Consider the following 11,299-nt stretch of genomic DNA (forward strand, 5'->3'; position numbering starts at 1 on the left):
GCCAGAACAGAGCCGCTATTCATCGCAGCCATCTCCACATGTTCAATCCACTAATTACTGAGGACGGCCCTTAAAGCTGAATGGAGAGAGGATTTCCTTTCACCGTTTTATGGTGCTTCTGATTAAACTGCTCATTATACAGACCTCCTGATTCAGAGTCTGTCTCTGCAGCCCACGGTTGGAGGGAATACGTGAAATTTTTTAAAATTCGGGCTGAGGACATCCTTCTGTTAACTGGTATATTTTCTCCAAACAACCAAAAGTCTGTACACTCCAGCGTTTCTCCTTTTACTATTGCTAGGGAGTTTGTGCTGCAGTAACACCCCCTACTCTTCTGAAAAGGCTTCTAGATGTTGAACATTGCTGTGAGGATTTGATTGAGCATTAGTACGGTCAAGGAACTGATGTTGGATGTTCAGTTCTGGATCACTCCAGCTTATCCCAAAGGTATTGGTTGGAGCCCCATCACAGCAGAGAATGCAGTTCCACTGCTCCACAGCCCAATGCTGGGGTGCTTTAAACCCCTCTAGCCCATGCTCAACATTGGTTATGGTGAGCTTAGGCTCATGTGCAGCAGCTCCAGAGCGTCCTATTCTTGTTGTTCAGTGCTTTTCTATAGAGATTATACAAGCTGAACACCTGTATTAGCAATAGATGATTCTCTCAGCAGAAGAGCTTTTGAACACAGTGTATGTCCAAAAAAGTAGAATCTCACAGTTCCATTTGGGTCCAGAGTTAATATGTTGAGGGGAACGGATCTCAGAGTGCACTTACGGCTCATCTAAAGAACACACTTCACCTATCAAAAGCCCTGTGAGAAATTGCAGCAATCCTGCAGCTGTGAATACACTGTGTACAGTAAAGAAATACAGTGCACATTATAACATCGCTAGAGCACAAGCCTGCCTTTCCATTGTCACGACTCTTTAGGAAATTATTCAATGAGTAATCAAAACTAAAGCCGTTTACTACACAGTGCACTATTTTTGAGTCCTGCCATTTTGTAGCAGTGTCCAAAAGAGTGCAGAAGACCCAGTACAGTCCCACAGAAATGCTCTGTAATGACAGGTGCAGTGGTGTCCAGCCCTGGTCCTGGAGATCTACCTTCCTGCAGAGTCAGTGTCCAACCACAATCTGTCCCTCCTCCTCCAGCTAATTAATGTCTTCAGAAGTTCTTGATGGGATGGATCAGAAGCTTTAGCAGAGAACTTGTAGACAGGAGAATTACCACTCTGTCTTCTAGATTTCTCAAACACTAGAGGGCGCTCCTGAGCGAATCCTGAATGAATGGCTTAAGATGGAGCATTTGAGTAAAATCATAGTTTCAGACTATAGGACTTTAAAACTGTGCCTCACGTACATGCACGTCAGTGATCGTGAACAGCCAATGAGCTGCGCAACCAATCAGCATTCATTAGCAGTAGCCAATCAGCACTCAGTAGCAGTAATGTTAGCGCCCTTTTGCCTGAAACCCGTTTGCTCTAGACAAAAGGAAACATAGGAGTTTTCTTTGCTTTCTCAGTGAAATGCATCCTTTTACTTCCTAAAATTAAAGGAAACCTCTGGGCAAGTGATTAGGAACTATTTTAACTTTTTGTTATTAGACGTTTAGGTCCATTTACTCCTTTTTACTGAGTGGGCACCCTGTGGAATTTTGCAGTCCTGTTTTTGAACTCTTCAGGAATGCAGATCTCCAGAAGGAAGGAGAAAGGGCATACCCATAATGCTTGGTTTAAAGATTCACATGCAGCTTCTCTGAGTAGGATTAGTGAGCCCAGCTACAACATCAGCATCTCCTCAGACTCTCTGCAGACCTGTTACAGATGTGAGGCAGCTCTTCTCATGTGTGCAGTCAGACTCTGTGGTTATAATGGACTGATTGCAGGACGTTTATAGTGTTTATGTCACAGTAATGAGCAAAACACCACCACCAAAAAATATATATGGACATGCATTTTTATTTATTTGAAATACATGTCAAATACTTTGCAGTCCATGCTTTTCTCGCATCTCCGGCAGGAAACCTTTCCACAAAAGTAGAACAGTTTCTCGTAAAATGTCTCTCAACATTCAACTTTTTATGAGGCTGATGTTGCTTGTCTTTCACCAGCTTCTTGTTGGAATTGTCCTGTTCCACCTTAAATGGTGCAGCAGGAAAATTCAAACAAGAAGCTGGTGAACAAAAAACTCACTTCAGCTTCATGAATTTTTGTGATTGACAGTTTCTCGTTGCAGATCGAATGTCTCACAAAACAAGTTAGAGTGATTATAAATACAAAGTCCATTCATCTCCCAATTATCGATGTTCATCTTGAATGTCTCTCTTTGCCGTTCACTAGTTACTAGCTAGGCAAGACTGTTGCATTGCTATGGTGACCAGCAGTCTGTGCTGATCTTCAGGGTTAAAGGGTGAATTAGCAGTTCTACATTAACTCCAGCATTTAAGACCATATAAACTGTGTTGAACGATCAGCACAGCTTTATTTTACCATAAAGGAGGATTATTTTATTATTACCTACAAATTTAATTCTGCTGTGGAGCCACAACAGGACAGTAAAAGAGCTGCATGTGGTTCCAGAGCCACGTTGTCAACCCTGATCTAAACAGAAGAGCAACATACAGTATTATTTACATAATAAGAGCAGGGAAGTAACTGTGATAAATGATGCTGTGGTTACACTACATACAATTAAAGATGGTAGAGTGGAAAATATATATATATGTAGATTTTGAAAATATAAATATATATACATAATATACAGAGTGAGAGGAGAGAATGCACATGTAGGTTGTATGTACTGTGAGTGCTACACATATAAAATGATAAGTATGCAGTGTAAAAACATGTACAGTAAGTGTCCTTGAAAATGTGAATAGTGCAGTAATAGACTGTACAAATATGAATAGTGCAGTAACACTAGGACAGCACCAGTGCAGTGAGTACAAAGATGCAGTTAAAGTTCAATTCAATTCAATTTCAATTCAAGTTTATTTATATAGCGCTTTTTACAACAAGGTTGTCACAAAGCAGCTTTACAGAAAAAAAAAAACAGGTCCACGCCTCTTATGAGCATCACCACAGTGAAGCCAATTTTGTGGTGACTACAGTGGTAAGGAAAAACTCCCTTTAAGAGGAAGAAACCTTAGAAGGGACCAAGGCTCAGTCCGAGGAACCCAACCCCCGTGGGTCGACCCGCACAGAAGAAACAGAACAGAAACAAGAACAACAGTACAAAGAGAGTGCAAAAAGATGGCTGGAACGCTGGAACCACGAATGGGGCACCTCCAGACAGGCCAATGGGGCATCTCGACACATGTGAGAGAGATAGAGAGAGAGAACGGAGTGGGAGGGAAGAAAGATAGGTTAGAAGGGTTGTGTTAATCTCTGTTGAGCGGGACAGGGCCGATTCCAGAGTGCTGCAAACACGAATCGGCACCTCCAGACAGGCCAACCGAACATCTTGACGCATGCGAGAGAGACAGAGAGAGAGAACAGAGTGGGAGGGAAGAAAAAGAGGTTGCGGTGTGGGGTCCAGCAGGTTCATAGCCTCAGGGCAGAAGCTTGCTGGTTCGGGAGTGGAGGCTCCTGTAACACCTGACAGACGGGAGCTTTGTTTATCTTTTTGGAGTCTGTAAAATAAATCCATTTCTCAATGTTGAAAAGAGTTATAGTTGTTGTTAGCATGGCTGTTATCCACTTACACCATGGGTTGAGTCTGTTGACCAATCAAAGGCTGTGTTCCTGAATCGTTGACAATCAGAGGCTGTGTTCCTGAATTGTTGAACAATCAGAGGCTGTGTTCCTGAATCACTGACCAATCAGAGGCAGTGTTCCTAAATCACTGACCAATCAGAGGCTGTGATTTTGAATCTTTGACTAATCAGAGGCTGTTCCTGATTTGTTACAGGAACATGCTACCCTTCCGGGCAAGGAACATCTCCACCATGCTGCATTCATTAAATATTTTTTCTTTTATCTACAACATCCTTTGATGTCTCATATAACATTGTCCAAATAAGAGGGATAATGCCTCAGGTTAAATGACTCATAACCTAATCTATGTAAATATCTATATCTATAAGATATTTCATTGTTTTTAAATAGTTTTTACCACAGTTTGAAACACAGATTGAACTAATCAGTAGGATGGTCCATATCTAAGTTCCCTGGACAAAAAATTTGTCACCATGCATGTTTAAGGTGGTAGTAAATTCAGGTTCCTGCAGATGGCGCTGCACGAGGATGATTGGGCTATAACTAACTGCAGGGTGTGTGGTAGCATTTATAGATTGACAAGAGATGGTACAGTGCAGTGAATGTCTCGTTCAAAGTGTGGAAAATAGGTCGCAAAGCAGATGTTGAGATGTGCGAAAAGAAGTGATTGTGTTTGGGCCGCCAAAGGCCATAGTGTGAAGGAAGTAGCTGAATTTGCAGGTACATCGAAGAGTACGGTCAAACAGGTCGACCAGCAGTGGCAAAAATCCCAGCCTACAGGAAATTCTCATGAGAACTGATGGTCAAGGACCGCTGGCTTGTTTCAAAGCTTGTGAATAAAAATCGCTTTACTTCCAGGTTCTTCACCACCAATTTCTGAGAGAACTCTCTGCAGGGAACCACATACCATGAACATATGAAGAGTGGCATGCAGGAGGCTTTTGCTCACTTCTGCTCACAGAGTTGCTGGTTACAATGGGGTAAGAGACATAAACACTGGACTGTTCATGACTGTTAACGTGTTATCTGGTCAGATGAATCTCATTTCTGCCTGTATGTGAATGATGCTGGGCATCGTGTTCATTGTAGACCTCAGGAAGCCTTCAATGAGGGCTGTGTGCAGGTGTGGCTCAAGCTGGAGGATCTCTGTGATGTTCTCAGGGTGTTTTAATTATGCAGATATGGGTCCTTTGGTTGAGGTAAGAGCAAATTTGAACCACAGTGCCGACATTGAGCTGCTGGACAACCAGGCTTTGCCTTTTGCTCATCATCTTACTGAGGAACTTAACATTCATATCCCTGTATTACACGATGACAATTCTTGCATTCACAGGGCTGCAAATGTGACTGGCATGATGAACATTCAGAAGCATTCACATATCTGGAGTGGTACACAGAATCCCCAGATTTAAATTCTCTTGAAAATCTGTGTGATGACCTGGAACAGCAAGTAAGACGCCAGGGAAGGCTCCATGAAATCTGGCCGAACTGCTCGATTCTTTGATGCAATAGTGGCTGAATATTGATGTCGTCTACATCCAGAAACTTGTCCAGTCCAGGCCAAATTGAATCACAGTTGTTATTGGTGATCATGGAGATATTATTAGGTTAGTTTCAGTCACAGGTTTTTTATCCGGTGAGCTTATAAACAGCGCTGCAGCTGGGCTTCAACCTGCACTATTGCAGATGAGATGAAGATGTATCGCTTTAAGTCTTTATTAACATTCAAAATGCATCTGCACCTTCATATCGGCCCGTTTTACACTCCAAGTGTCTTCACTTCAGAGAATGTTCTTCAGTGTTCTTCGAAGAGTCACACTGTCGCTGAGTCAATTACTGTAAAGTCTTGGATAAAAGGAAGGAATGTAGACGCCTCATCTGCACAGTGTAGCTCAGATTAGTGTGGTTAATGTTGACAGCTCTAAAGAAAAATAGACTTATGTAAGAGTTTTTTTTTTTTGCCAAAGTGAGTGTGTCTGAGAGCTGTGCTGAGCGCTTACAGATTAAGAACAGCCGGCGTCCACTTCTAGAGAAAGAGGGATAAGATGAGGGTTGTCCTGCAGCTTTTTGGAGTGATAAAGCTGAATGTGGCACATTCGCAGAGACGTAAAAGCCGGAAAACTGCGGAGATTCCTCTTAACGTCTTCACAGAGGAAAAAAACTTCAAAGTGTCTCCGCCGGTCAATGAATAACAAACCTGCTGAACTTTTAGAAACTGCCCCACACACTGGTCATTACTCATTGAAGCTCTGAGAAGATGAGCACGGATTTGACCGCCTTCAATGACAAACAAACTGCTCTGAATCCGACTCTCAGAACTACAAAGCTTTCGCATGACATGGAAATGAGCAGAGATAAGCTTTGGTGCGTGAAATCAAGTGCCTGCCTATTAGACCCTCTTTAATATATTATCTACATCAAACCTAATCTATGCAGATGTTTTGATTTGTGGGCCAATGGCTGTGCATATAGGCAGAGATTGAGCTGGACCAGTGAGTGCATTACACCCCCGACTGACCAAAATTTAAAATGTTAGAATTATGACCGCTGGAAAGAATAAAATGTGGCATAAACAATACTTTGCATGCTTAAATGGTTCTTTGCTTGGTGAAATGGTTCTTCAGACTGACGGAGAATATGCTGTAGATGATTCCATATAAAAACATTTTTGAGAAGGGTTCTTTACAGCACCAAAAACATTCTTTGACTGCATACAAGCTTTCCATCATAAAAATACAAGAACCCTTTTTAGTGCTGTACAGAACCGTCTACAACAAATTCTCCATCAACCTGAAGAAACATTTTAGCATGCAAAGGGTTCTTTGAGTGTTCACGATTCTATATAGAACCATTTTTTACTGATGAACTCTTGAAAAAACGTCATTTTAAGAGTGTATCTTGTTTCTACACTCAATGTCTATCAACTATCTACTCAGGCTTTATCAGAGCTCAGTAACACTGAGATCAATAACTGATCACATTGATTTATCAGTCTACTCAGGCTTTAGCAGAGCTCAGTAACACTGAGATCAATAACTGATCACATTGATTTATCAGTCTACTCAGGCTTTAGCAGAGCTTAGTAACACAGATTAATAACTGAACACACTGATTTATCATTTTTATTAATTTCTGTATTCTGAACATTTATTCCCAACACTTGTATTCTGATTCATCTCAACCCTGAGTGCATGTATCTATGTCTCCATCACCATCCAATTCTTGTTAAATAATTTGATCCTATTTCTGCAAGTTGGTCACCAGTAGTAGTGGTAGATTGCATTATCACAGCAGCAGCAGGACAGAAGATCATTAATCTGCAGGCACTGCTGGACTGAACTGGACTGAGCTGGGCTGAAGGCATTCTAATATATTTAACCTGAAACAAAGTCTAACATGGCTTAATGCTGTAAAAGGAGGAGCTGGGAACCCCACATTATTCTCATTTCTGCTCATAAACACAATGTGGATGATCTTCTCTCCATTAAACTCTGATATACAGACGCTGCTTAATGTAGTCACATATAAAACGTCTCTCTGCACTACAGGTTCATCCTTTTGCCATTGCTGAGTGTTTCTGATCAGTACAGTGAAAGAAAGATTTGATGCTGATGGGTTGTTGTTCTACATTAAGCCAAGATGTTCAGTAATGTTTAATAATAATGGCTTTCAATGGAGAGAAAAAGTCTCAAGTGGGTGACTAATATGCTTTTTGCTGTCAATTCTTTTTTTTTATTTAACGATTTCAAGGTTTTCCATCCTTGATGTTCTCTCACTACACAGCACGGTGATGCTGGCAATAGGCCCTTTTCATAAGAAACAGAAGTGTATAAACACTGGGTAAAACACTTTCCATTACTGTCTTACAGACAATTACTAACCTCAGAAGTAACTAACCTCAGTTTGTATCACTTCAGCACCACAGAAAGGTGAGTCACTTTATCTTTGTCACAGTTTCCTAGACTGAAATTTGAGGATGTGTCCAGAACTGTTGGAGAACCAAACACACAATAGTGTGGGAGTCCAGACTAAATAAAGAATATAAATGCTTCGTGGATAAATTCCTTCACAGCTATCAGAGCACAGTAACGTCAGCGACCGTCTACAGAGAGATAAACCAATGGAGGTGAAAATAACTTCAACCAAAATGATAAATTAGCCATGTTAGCTGGAGATGCTGAAACAGCTTGCTAACAATAAACTAGTTGGCAAAAAGCTAAACACGCACACACCAGTAGGGGGCGCGCTGGGTTGCAGTGTTACCATGCAACAAGCACTTCCAGCAGAAAAAAGGTGAAAATGTCAAAAGGGCCTATTGGAGATGCTAAATTGCCCCAGGTGTGAGTGTGTCTGCTCATTGACAGACAAGTGACCTGTCCAGGGTGTTTTCTGCCTTCCGCCCAATGAGCGCTGGCATAGGCTCCAGCGACCCCAGAGGATAAGCAGCTTAGAGGATGTATGTATGCTTTTACATTCTTTCGCTACAAAAGCCGTGCTATGTTATCCTAGGTGGTTGCTAAGGTGTTGTTATGTTATTCCAGGTGGTTGCTAAGATGTTGCTATGCTTTCCCAGGTGGTTGCTATGGAGCTGATAGTCCAGGGTGTTTTCTGCCTTCCGCCCAATGAGCACTGGCATAGGCTCCAGCTCCCCCTCTTGACCCCAAAGGATAAGCAGCTTAGATGATGTATGTATGTTTTTACATTCTTTCGCTACAAAAGCCGTGCTATGTTATCCTAGGTGGTTGCTAAGGTGTTGCTATGTTATTCCAGGTGGTTGCTAAGGTGTTGCTATGTTATCCTACGTGGTTGCTAAGGTGTTGCTATGTTATCCTACGTGGTTGCTATGGTGTTGCTTAGTTATCCCACGTGGTTGCTAAGGTGTTGCTATGTTATCCTAGGTGGTTGCTAAGATGCTGCTATGTTATCCCAGGTGGTTGCTAAGGTGTTGCTATGTTATCCCAGGTGGTTGCTAAGGTGTTGCTGTGTTATCCTAGGTGGTTGCTAGGGTGTTGCTGTGTTATCCCAGGTGGTTGCTAAGGTGTTGCTATGTTATGCCAGGTGGTGGCTAAGATGTTGCTAGGCCATTGATATAGAATCCCAAGTGGTTGCTAATTTGTTGCTAAGATGTTGCTATGCTTTCCCAGGTGGTTGCTATGGAGCTGATAGGCCTTTGCTATGACATCCCATGTGGTGCCTAAAGTGTTACTGGCTCTATATTAAACTATTTCCTTTTCTAAAGAAACCCTTGAAGAACCAGATTTTTTAAGCATGTACATTTGATCAGAACCTAAAGCACAAGCACACTATTCCTATATAGGTTCTACGATTCAGCAAAGTTTTGCTGTTCTTGCATGAAAATTGTAAGACAAAAGTGTGGAATAATAATTATATCAAGAACAGTAATTTAGCTGCATCAGACCACCTTAAAAAGCCTTAATATATTGAATGGCTTAAACTTCTAGTAGTAAGTTAACAAAACAAAAATCTTTTATTTGCTTATACATTCAGTTTCAGTGTCAGTTTACTTGAAGTTCAGTTAACTAAAAAATTCAAAGCAGCCCAGTAACTGTTTACAATAAAGCGTCAACTTTGTTTATAAAGAGTACAGAAGTAATATTTTTTGTCCGGTTAAAAGCCCCGCACGGCATGTTCATATCCCTTTTTGGATGTGTGGATGAAAGTAAGACATTAAATAAAGATTTGATCAGGCAGTGTTCATGTGTGATGCTGAATAACCCCAGAATAATTATATTGTTATGTATAAATACACCATTTTATGACACTGTTCTGTTTACGTGTGCTTATCATGTAAATTTGATATTTCCTACATGACTTGAAGGCAGCATTAGTGCAGCGACAGTATTGTTATGGCTTTGTTTCAGCACACTAACCTCTTTATTCAGAGGTTATTCAGCTCCTGGAAGGTTCTGTCAGTTCTGCAGCTGCTGAGCTCTCTGCACATAATAATCTGCACTTCTCCTTCTCCAGTCCACCAGTGTAGGTGAGGCTGAAGTGTTTCTCAGTGGAAAAGATATTAAAGCCTTAAATTACCAGGAGCTCTCCAGATCCGCAGCACGCAGGCCTGTGCTGAGCTGTCTGTCGTAGGAAAAATGACAAAACGGAAATGATTATGGGGGAGATTTCATCAGACTTTCAACTCGGCGCGTCTCACACTCTTTAACTGGTTTAAGATTGTTTTTATGCCACAGCCAGTCACTCACTTTGTATCAGTTAGATGATGTGAGCTGGTGAACAGCAGGCTAGTGTTCTGATGTGTTGAGATCAGACATGCTGAACACAAACTAACATTCATTTTAAGGAAATTGGCACAACGAATTGTTTCACCCCATACAGAAATCTGACTAAGCCAGGGTTGCACTACAAGATCTTTACCTCGATTTTAGCTGTGACTCTCAGTCTGAGTCTGAGCTGGTCGGCTCAACTCTGCAGATTTTTGGGTCAGTCAGAGTTGACAGTAGTGAATCGAGCTGCGAGTGAGGGGTGCAGACTCAGATTTTTGGCCTCCCAATGGTGTTTCAGACCAGTTGGAATAATCTAGTGTAAACAGGTCAATGACTCGGTCAATGGTTGGGTCATTCTGTGGTCCATTTTTGTGCCCCCAGCATTTACAGATATATTACACTTGAAAAACATGATAGGGGTACAACTTATTCATATTTTAAAATAAAATACACCTTCTTGAGCCTCAATTTAGCAATATTGGTTTTTAAATCGATCATCTAGATTTCCAAGCCCCGCAGAAGAGCTCGTCCTCACAGTCATGTGTAAAGGCTGAGGCCATGTTTTGAGGTAAAAACTTTTTTTCTGCTATTTTAACTGCAATAATCTATACGTGACTATACAAAATATAAATTAAATGACATAAAGAAAACAAATGACAAACAAATGTAAAATATATAATGAACATTGTGGTCCTCTGTCACTGGTGTTGCTCCATAACAAAAAAATCTATCACACAGATGACATCTGTTGACTTCCTTTTATCTGTTTTCTGAGGATCTATGAAGAAAAGCACAATCATTTAGCTCATGATTCCATATTTAGCATTTCCATTTAGCTGAAGTCACTGGTGTGACCGACTTTATTCCGAGGTAATTGTGAAAAAATAGAAGACAAATGGATTATATTTCATATTTTAATGGATATTCCATGACTGACAACATGGGGTTTGATGCTTTGTAGCAGCCTTTTGGTAAAATACGTTTTTTATTAAAACGATCTCTGGTGTTGCCTTTCTTACGTAATACCAACAGTCAGTAACACCAATGACCACATGGATAAAAAGTGGACGTTTCTGTAGAATAACCCAGAATTCTGAAAGAAGCTGTCAGGATTAAAGGAATAGTTCAGTTCCAAAGAAAACTGAGAGTGTGAAAGAAGATAATACAGCAAGTAAACAAAGAAAAAGGAGAAGTCTCTCACACATGGAGCGAAGCCATTAAACGAGCTGAGTTTAAGGCAGAATCGAGTTTATGTACATTCAAAGCTCTAAAAATGACCACAATGATCACATTTTTAAACCCACAAGCCTCAATTAAACATGTTTACTGTATCAGTAGAAC

Source organism: Pygocentrus nattereri, chromosome 24, assembly GCF_015220715.1.
Source record: "Pygocentrus nattereri isolate fPygNat1 chromosome 24, fPygNat1.pri, whole genome shotgun sequence".
Classification (NCBI taxonomy): domain Eukaryota; kingdom Metazoa; phylum Chordata; class Actinopteri; order Characiformes; family Serrasalmidae; genus Pygocentrus; species Pygocentrus nattereri.